Source organism: Passer domesticus, chromosome 3, assembly GCF_036417665.1.
Source record: "Passer domesticus isolate bPasDom1 chromosome 3, bPasDom1.hap1, whole genome shotgun sequence".
In the NCBI taxonomy this organism is placed as follows: domain Eukaryota; kingdom Metazoa; phylum Chordata; class Aves; order Passeriformes; family Passeridae; genus Passer; species Passer domesticus.
In genome coordinates this window covers 28,415,620-28,425,862 of record NC_087476.1, presented here as the reverse complement: position 1 = coordinate 28,425,862, position 10,243 = coordinate 28,415,620, and the positions used below count along the sequence as shown (strand labels likewise).

Genomic DNA, 10,243 nt, shown 5'->3' with positions numbered 1-10,243 from the left:
TCTACTCAGTCTTAGAGGGCCAAGGAAGCCTTTTCCCCTGCTGAAATTTGAAGATATGGTCATCATATTCTATTCACATCGTTGAATTTGAATGGAAATTGCCACGTTGCTCACCTGTATTTAAAGTTAAACTTATCCCCACTTCATGAACTCATCAGAAATTCTTATGCCTGTCAGTTTGAATGATACTATTTTCTATAAAAACTTCTCTGCTAGTCTCTAATCTGACATTATATTGCATTTAACTGTCTATAACTCTCTTTCATTTGTTTTCATAGTAGTGATGTAGTTTATTTCTTTGCTGTATTCAGATTTTCATTTGTATCTGAAAAACAAAATTATTTTATGCTTTTTTCTGATGTGGCTCACTTGACTGATTCAAAATTTCTCATCAGCATACACATTATCCTGGTGTGCAGTTAAGTTTTTCATAAAGAATGTATTTCTGGATTCTGCTAACAATGAACTGAGAAAAGCATCACTTTCTTCCCCAACCTCTCACTGTTTGCCTTTGCAGATATTGTTCCTTCCTTATTAACTGAAATGAATCTAGAGTACTCTAATTACTACAGTCAATTTATATTACATGTTTTAATCATGAGAACCTGCATAGTGATTTACTTCTTTTTAACTCCACATATATCAACTGGTGTCAGAAGAAAAGATTCTCCTTAGTATTTTTATCTCTTGTATTTCTCTTATTACCTCACAGACAGAGCTATAAAACAGTGCTGTTGGATGTAATCCCAGTATGTGAGATTAGTGCCATAGTACAAAGGGGAAAAAAACTCAAAGAAAATGACCCTGAACATTTAGACTTAATTTCTGAACAGCAGAGGGATGAGTTGAGAACAGAACTTCAAGATGATGTTTCATACAACAATGGACTGTCACAAAAATCAATTTCTGCATGGAACTTTACATAAGACACCAACAGATGTGTCTTTGCAGAGCTCAGCTATTTCTAGGAAATACTAAAGTCAGCAGAATATAAGACAGACACCCCAAACTACCTATTACTTATAAATATATTTTTCTAAGGAAATTGAATTGTTTTGTTCAAAAGTTGCTAATATAAATAAACATTAAACTGGACTTAAAAAAATTACTTAAAATGTGCATCTAGCAGAATAAACAATGTTATTTATTTATAGGAGAAGGATGGATAATAAAACAGTACTAATTCTGGTAAACTGTGACTGTTTTTACTGGGATTGAGTTAATTTTTATCATAGTTGCCAGTACAGGGCTGGGATTTTGATTTGTGCTGGTATCAATATTATTAATATCAGGATGTTTTAGTTATTGCTAAATAGGACTTACACAGAGCCAAGGTCTTTTCTTTATCCTACCCCACCAGAAAGTAGACTGGTGATCTGCAGGGATCTGGGAAGTGACACAGCTGCGAGAGTTGACCCCAACTGACCAAAATGATATGACATACCATGCTCAGCACATAAAGATGGGACAAGAAGAAAGGGACATTCCGAGTGGTGGAGTTTTATCTTACCAAGTCACTGCCAGTGTGCTATAAAGGCCTTCTTTCCTGGACATGGCTGAACACCTGCCTGCCCATGGGAAATTGTGAAATAATTCCTGGTTTAAATTTGGTTTTGTGCTCAGCTTTTGCTTTATCTACTATACTGTCCTTATATCAACACAATATCAGTGTTTTCCCACTTTTACCCTTCCAATTCTCTTCCTATTCCAATGTGGTGGGAGGGTGGGGGGAGTAAGTGAGAGGCTGTGAGCTTAGTTGCCAGCAGGGGTTAAACAACAATGAAAGTCTTGAACAAGTTTATAAGAAAGCCATGAGGTGAAACAGTGAATCTAGTGATCACTTCACACCGAGTGTATCTGTGAAAATTCTTGTGGGTTGATGGCTACACAGAAAATGATTAAAAAAACAAGTTGAATCTCTTTTTCCAGTAGTTACACTTTTATAATACCTAGCCCTGAACATTTTCCCCACACTAGCATGAATTTATATTAATAGTATTGTATTTAATAATATATACAATATATTACATATTATACATATTATGTATATATAATATATAATTATTATATTATATGCTGTTTTTCATCCCTTTCTTATTGGTTTATTATACATTGATTTACTTGATACTGTGTTGATGCCATATGATAAAGTCTACAAAACTCACTGGACATTGCCCCATAATTATTTGATAAATATTTTCACTGTTTAACTAACTATCATTTGATCTTCTATTTTAATATTAAAAGAAGCAATTTCAGTGCCTTTCAAGCAATATTCCTTAATGCTTTCCTATACAGTCACATGTGTGACACAGATACTCAGGCAAGTAGACTTATCAGTGAGGAGCTTCATGGAGGCCCATTGCATTCTGCATTCAGTCTGCTTTGTGGAAAATTTCACTGCTCCTTTTAGGACAAGATGTTTCCCAAAAGACTGTTTTCCCCCTGACAGGAGCAGCCTCATATTTTCTATCAGTTAGGCAAGGTAAATAAGACACCTTGAATTCAGCTCTGACAGCCAAGAACTTGTGTCATATAGCAGTCAAGGTAGCATTTAAAAATAGCATCAAGAATAACTTACATATTGTAATAGAATTCAAATTGAAAAGTAGTTGTAATAATCAAATCCCAAGGTTCCATGATTGATGCATGTCAGAAAAGGGATCAAACTTTATTTTTCCAGAGGGGAAAAAAAACCAACAAAAAATGGCCCAAAGAAATCTTTTGTTTTTCAAAAAAATTAGACTAAAACATAAGGCTTTACATAAATAAGCAACTAATATAAATAAATTAGCAATATGTAAATGAAATTCTGTATTTCTTTTTATGTTTTTTGACAGTAGGCCTTGAGACAAATCCAAAGTCAGGCTTCTGGCTAGATATCAAGAAACTTTAAATATTCCCCATTCCCACACCCAAGGGATAGCTGCAGTAACCACAATTATCAATAATAACACAATTGGAGAGGCATTTGACAGGGAAGAGGACATTATTTTATCTTTTATCTAATTTTTTACATCAGGCTTTTTTCACACTGTCTTAGCAACAGAAAATACTTTATGCTGACTGAGGTTAGCTGCCGGAGAGAATATTAAGGGATAAATCATGTGCATTTTCTAAGTCTGTATTTTCCTTAACTGACTTTATCTGCATTACAATGGGAAAAAATTACACATATCCATTTTGAAAAATATTGGGAAATGGAAAACTGAATGGAAAAGTGCTAACACAAACAGAAATTTGCACTTATATATAGTTTCATAGAAAGAAAAAAGAAGTTAGAAAATGATAATTTATTCAGATATCATTATTATCTAGAAAAGAGTATTATTTAGAAAAACTGCCACTCTACATATTGTTAATAAAATTTTGTTCATAAAAGAAACAATGAGAAACAACACATGGCTTTACAAACTGGATTTCTGCATTTGGAAGAGATAATTTTTACTACACATTCTGCACAAAATCAATAATATAATATTTAGCTTCAAAATTAAAATATATATAAAATATTAATAAGTCTAGCTGTATTTGGAGACAATTTTTAAAAATTAGTAAGGCTAAATAGTCTTCAGTGCCTCATGGAAGTCAATGCAGTAAGAGAGCAGAAGAATCAAAACTGCATGAGTAATAAACCCAGCATGCAGTGTCAAGTCATTACAAACCCCATTGAGATCCCACTTGGTGGCATTGCTAAATCTAAAACTACATGGAATATATGAAATAATTGACTCTTGGTTAGTTATTTACTTATAGCATAAGTTTTCTTCTGAAAACTTTTCTAAAAAGTGAACGATTCATTTCGATAGTTGCAAACATCTCAATCCAAAATCTTCCAATCAAAAAAGAAAAAACAAAACAAAAAAAACAAAAAAAAAAAAAAAAAAAAAAAAAACCCAAAACAAACAAACAAAAAAAACCCAAAAAACCAAACAACCAAACCCTAGAAACATGTCTAAAGGATTGTGGCGTTTAAGACTCAAAGGAAGTAACTCTTAAACAAAACACAGAAAAAATGTTCCTGGTTTTAACTGGTATAGTCTATTAAAATCAAATGGAATTGTTTTATGTATGGCACAGAATAAGCATTGGGATAATATTCCATTTACCTAGAAACAAACCATAAGAAAATTCTATGACATATACAAAAACATTTCTAAAAATCTTCAGACTGGTTTAGGCCTTTTCTCTTGCATAGGTTGAATAAATGAAAATACACTATTTTGAGAAATGGAAGTTAGATATTTGAAATACTGTTTCACAATTCATGACATAAAATCTGCACTCTGCCTTTTTCCCAAAGCAAATGGTGGACCCACTGTGGGTTGACTGTGTTTAGCCACATCATATAATTAAAGTAAGGAACTTTTTCTCCTGCTTAAGGAAGGCTTTCTAGCTTTACAGTCTGCAGTCCTCACCTGTAGAGTTAGATTTCCTGGAAATTTTATTGAAGCAAAGTATAATATGTATAAATATGTTTAAAACATGCAATATATGTATTTTTAAAATAGTTGGATTTTCATTTTTTAAATAATGGAAGATTGGAAACAGTCTGTAAACAGTTCTTCATCCTTCTAAGTCTTTCTCTCAGTCAAATAAAGACTTCCAGGCAGAATCACAGAATCAGCTAGGTTGGAAAAGACCTTTGAGACTATTGAGTCAAACCTATGCCCTAGCACCACCTTGTCAGCTAGACCATAACACCAACTGCCACTTTCTTAAACACCTCCAGGGATGGTCACTCCACTACCTCACTGGGCTACCCATTCCAAGGCCCAGTCACTCTTTCTGTGAAAAACTTCTTCCTTATGTCCAACCTAAACCTCCCCTGGCGCAGTGTCCTCTTGTCCTGTCACTGGTGGCCTGGGAGAAGAGACTGATCCCCACCTGCTACAGCCTCCTGTCAGGGAGCTGTAGAGAGGGATGAGGTCTCCCCTGAATCTCCTTCTCTCTGGGCTAAACAACCCCAGATCCCTCAAATGCTCATCATAGGACGTATGTTCCAGACCCTTCACCAGCTTTGTTGTCCTTCCCTGGACACATTCCAACATCTCAACATCTTTCTTAAATTGGGGGCCCAGAACTGGACACAGGACTCAAGGTGCAGCCTCACCAGTGCTGAGTACAGGGGAAGAATCACTTCTCTGGCCCTGCTGGCCACACTCTTGCTGACACAGGCCAGGATACCATTGGCCTTCTTGGGCACACCCTGGCTCGTGTTCAGCTGGCTGTCCATCAGTTCCCCATGTCCCTTTCTGCCTGGCCAGTGTCCAGTCACTCTGTCCCCAGGCTGTAGTACTGCAGGGGTTTGTTGTGGCCAAAGTGCAGGACCTGGAACCTGTTGTTAAACCTTATATTCTTGGATTGGGCCCATCGATCCAGCCTTTCCAGGTCCCTCTGCAGAGCTCTCCTCCCCTCCAGCAGATCGACACTTGTACCCAACTTCATGTTGTCTGCAAATTTGCTAATGGTAGATTGATCTCCTAATCCAGAGCCAACAAAAAAGACATTAAACAGGATTGGGGATGATGCTGATCCCTGGAGGACACCACTGGTGACTGGCCATCACATGAATGCAGCACCATTCACCACCGCTCTTTGGGCCCAGCCATCCAGACAGATTTTAACCCAGGAAAGAGTGCTCCTGTCCAAGCCATGGGCTGCCAGCTTTTCCAGGAGTATGCTGTGGGAGACAGTGTCAAAAGCTTTGCTGAAATTCAGGTAGCCAACATCCACAGCCTTACCCACTTGACCAGGAGGATCACCCAGTCATACAAGAAAATCAGGTTGGTCAAGCAGGACCAGCCGCTTCTAAATTCATGCTGCTGATTTGGCCTGATCTCCCAGCTGTTGTGTAGGTGCTGTGTGATGGCATGCCAGATGATTTGTCTCATACTTTGCTGGGCACTGAGGTCAGGCCTACAGGCTTGTGTTTTCCTAAATCCTTCTTCCAGCCCTTTTATAGATGGGTGTGACATGGGCTAGCTTCCAGCCTGTGGTGCCATAAACTTGTGGCATCTGACTGGCTAAGGAAGTCACTAACTACTGCCTCCTGGATTACAAGGTGGGGTGTTCTGCTCCCTGACCACATCTACCAGCTCAGAAGGCCAGCTGTCCTGAGGATGATGTGTCTTATTGTTAAAAGCTGAGGCAAAAGTGTTAAGTACCTCAGCCTTTTCCTCATATTTGGTAACTATATTTGCCCCTCCCCAAACAATAAAGAATGGAGATTTTCCTTGGCCTTCTTTTGCTATTAAAGTATTTATAAGAACATTTATTATCCTTTACAGAAGTGTCCAGATTAAGTAACCTTTTTATCAATGTCACCACTGTCACCCTAGACAATCAGTTGTGGGTAATAATCAGAGCGCTGAATTGGTTCATGCAGTCTCCTGGTAATATCCCATTCCTGGGCCCCAAGGAGGCAGCAGACTTCCCTGTGGGGTGGGTCTGGTTGACATACAGGGCCGTCAGTTTCGCTCAGGGAGTCACCTACTACAGCTACCCTTCTTCATACTAACTGAGGCTGTGATCCATCTGTTGACAGTGCAAATGGGAGGCTCTCCAGACAGATTCTTTTATGTAGCATCATCTGCCTGACCCTCTAGATCAGAGCCTTGTACCTATTCTGTTAGGCTATCTGTGGGTCTGGAGCAGATTCTTTAATCTCCCTTACCATGGACTCATTTCCCATTCCCCCTCCCCCATCTATTTGGTGTCCTTCTGCATGATGGTAAGAGGGTCAGGACCACTGAATTCTGCAGAGCTCCTCTCAGGGTTAAAAGGATGCAACTCCACCAGTCTCTTTGTCTTTTGCTCTCTCTGATACTCCTAGCCTTTCCACTCCTTCCTTAAGCTCTGTGACCAGACAGAGAAGATCATTCAGCAGCTCACACTGCACACAGGTGTCTTTTGCACTGTCCTCAAGTACTAACTCCAGGCTCCCTTGGAGCCACTCAGTGACAGAGCTGGGTCCTTCTGGGAGAGTCTGTCAGGGTTAGCAGTCTTGATAGCAGCAGTAGCAATGGTTTCTGGCTGCTTATAAACTATTGCTGGATGTCGTCAAGTAGGGGAGGAAAAAACCAAAACAGGACAAAACCCAACCAAAACACCACACCCACCTAAGACAAAACCCACCACCAAGAGCCAGGAGGGTGCCTGCACCTTTCCTGCTTGCCCTACCCACATGATCTGCCATGCCACACCCCTGTTCACCACACTCCTTAGAACTGCTTAAATGTCCTGCAGACCGTCCTGGTGCTGCCACTGCTTGCCTGATAAGAAGGTGAGAGCTGTTTAGTCAGCTCCTTTAAAGCTCTTGCAAATGATTCTGGCACAGCCCCTTGCTTGCCTGATAGGTGGGGAAAAGGAAAAAAAACCTCTGTAACTCCCTCTGGTCCTTTGGAAGAAACCTAGCTGGTATCTCCCTGCATCTCAAAGTCTTTTGGGCTTCCTGTGAGCTACAGACTCTCAATTCTTGCTGTGGGTCCCTTTCTAATGACGTCCCAGAAATGGTGCAATCTGGAAGCATTTCCCTGCTAAAGAGGCTCATTCACTCCCTGCCGACTTGGCACAACCTGTTATCAGTGTTTACAAAATGATAAAATACTCATCTGAGAAGTCATACAGTCCATCTCACCAAGACTGAAGATTTTTAAGTAGAAATCATAATCTCAGATGATAAATAAAGTGATATTTTAAACAATTAGTACAAAAGCCAGTAAAACAGGTGGCCATAAATTATTATTCATATTTCTAATTTTCTAAATCAAGGTTTGATTTTTTTTATATTGTTCAAAGAATTCATCAAACTGTATTATCCAGAACTGTAAATTCATGTAATTGAAATATCAAACTATTTAAAATGTGAATGATTAGGATAGTTGTTTATTTATACTATCTCATGTTTCGCTATTGTTGGCAGTGCTTGTGAACACTGGCAAAATCTTAACATTCCCCCTGTAAAAAACTTTTCCATTTTCTGTAACCATTTAGACAGGTTTGTTCTGAAAGTTATATAGACTACTGTGCTTATTGCTAGTCATGTTTATTTTGAAGTCATGAGGTGGTATAGATGGAAACCAATAGAGAACTCATCCCATAGCTCTGAATATGCTATATGACATCATTATATATTTTCTACATTTGGCAGTGAATCTGCTCTGTGAAAACCTTTGTAGTTGATTTGTGTTTCTGGTTAAAATCTCCTCCTAAAATATTTAACTGTTCAAAGCATGAACAAGACAGACTGTACCACATTTTCCCATGCCAACCAGGCTTATTAAGAGAATGTAGGAGGTTTTTTTCCATCTGAAAGTATTTTTCAGACATTTTAATTTTAATTGTTATTCATTACCCTGCTGTTTAGGTAACAAAAAATCACTGATTAGTGATTCACAAAGTTAAAGTAAGTTTTGTGGGGATAAAATTTGGGAGCATTTTTTCAGCTGCTAATTTCTTCACAAGCAGAGAAACCCTCATTTCTTATGAAATGCTTACGGAAGCGTTAATATTGTAGGAGTGTAAATGCTTTGTGGAATTCCTAATCATAAGACCAAAATATTGTCCAAATAGGTAATTATAAAGAGACTCCGTGTCAGTGAGGGTTGTGGCCAATACCTCCTGGCCAGTTACTGAAAGATAAAGAGAATTAAACAATGATTGTATTTTCATTGTAGGACTCCTACTGGAATGTTAAAGAAATTAAAGAAACCCATTAATATTATTAGTAATTGTATGACTTTAATAAAGTAGATATAATAATAAAAATGTCTATTTCAGATTTTTCCCAAAAAGCATGTAATATATAATTTTATTTCCTATATTTTCCATATATTTTCGTGCTTTTAGTTAAAATATTATCAATTTAAAAAAAAAATAATATTTAGAATAAATATATGTTATATTTATGCTAAAATATTAGCTTAACTATTTTAAATATTAAAATATTAGCATAAATGTTTTATATTTATTGGTGTTCCTTTACAACACTAGTGTTTTCACTAACACAAGATGTTCATTTAGAAATAAATAATGAAAAGACAATGATTCAATTCGCTAATGTTTGATATTATCATTTCTCACAGGAAGTGACATCCTTTTTTTTTTTAGGTGATGAAAACAAAATTATCTTTGCAGCCACTGTTAATATAAACAAAATTAATAACATTTTTTCTAGCACTGGCTTTCAAACAGGTACACTTTTTTTGCTTGCTAGTGCTGACTGTCTCCTAGGAGATGGATCACATTGTCAAAAGGTGTGTGAAACTAAAAATCAAGACAAAATTTATTGACTGCAGTGTTGTGGGCTTTTTTTATATCTACCTTGCTCTCAAGCAAAGGAAGGAATCTGGATTATACGAGCAACATAGACATAGAAATAAAAAAACCCCCATAATTAGTCCAACCATCTGTTTTGCATTTAACTGAATGAAAGAATACCAGGATAGCAGGAAGTTCACGAGGAAGACGGGGGAGAACAAACAATCAAACAAGCAAACGCACCAAAAAAGACAATTTCATAAAGTAAAAGCAATAAATAAAGACAATATTTACCAAACCACAATTGGTACCATGGGATAAGTAAATAGCACCATGCAGGAGTTCCACTGAAACAGCAGGAATCTTGTGACCTCAGCACAGTCCAGTTGCTGCAGATCTGTTCCACAGGATCAAACACCTGCATTCGGGTCTCTTGTAACTGTGGCCCCCCTGTCCACCCACTTTTTCCTGGGCTAGAAAATTCTCAGGATGGCTTGTCAAGGGACAGAGGACCTGGAAGACACTTGTAGAGAGGAGGTGAAAAAACTATGATTCTCAAAGCCTAGCATCCCAAGAAAGCTGCTTGGAAAACATCAAAGAGAGCAGGATAGGTTATTTTATATTTTTTGTTTTACGGAAGTTATTGGGCTCCAGAGCATTCTCATACCACATTTCTGTTTGCAAATCAATGTTTTCCTGTGAAAAATGTCTTCATTTGGGGAATTCCTGGCTAGGATTATATAAGAAAAACAGACATCTTAAGTACTATCTGCTCCATTCACTTTCTGATAAAAAATATTTTGAGATGGCCAAAGAATGAAGACAAGCAGTTATCAACTGCAGTGATGTATTATTATTATCATCATTACTATGTTTTTGAAAAAGTTGGTGCAAGGAAATAAAAATTTTCTCCTTTTTGCACTGAAGTAATTTTTTGCTAAATATGTTTGTCCTCCTGAAGTATTATGTTTTGTAAAACGTG

At 37.4% G+C, this 10,243-nt stretch overlaps 1 long non-coding RNA gene across 1 annotated transcript in view; it reads right to left on the bottom strand.

The window, feature by feature from the left end:
* Nucleotides 1-9,627, bottom strand: part of LOC135296227 (uncharacterized) — an 87,044-nt gene extending 77,417 nt beyond the window's left edge. Inside the window, exon 1 of the long non-coding RNA XR_010358294.1 lies at nt 9,556-9,627. This is a non-coding gene — a long non-coding RNA (uncharacterized LOC135296227). The remainder of the gene's footprint in view (nt 1-9,555) is intronic.
* Nucleotides 9,628-10,243: the final 616 nt, after the last annotated feature.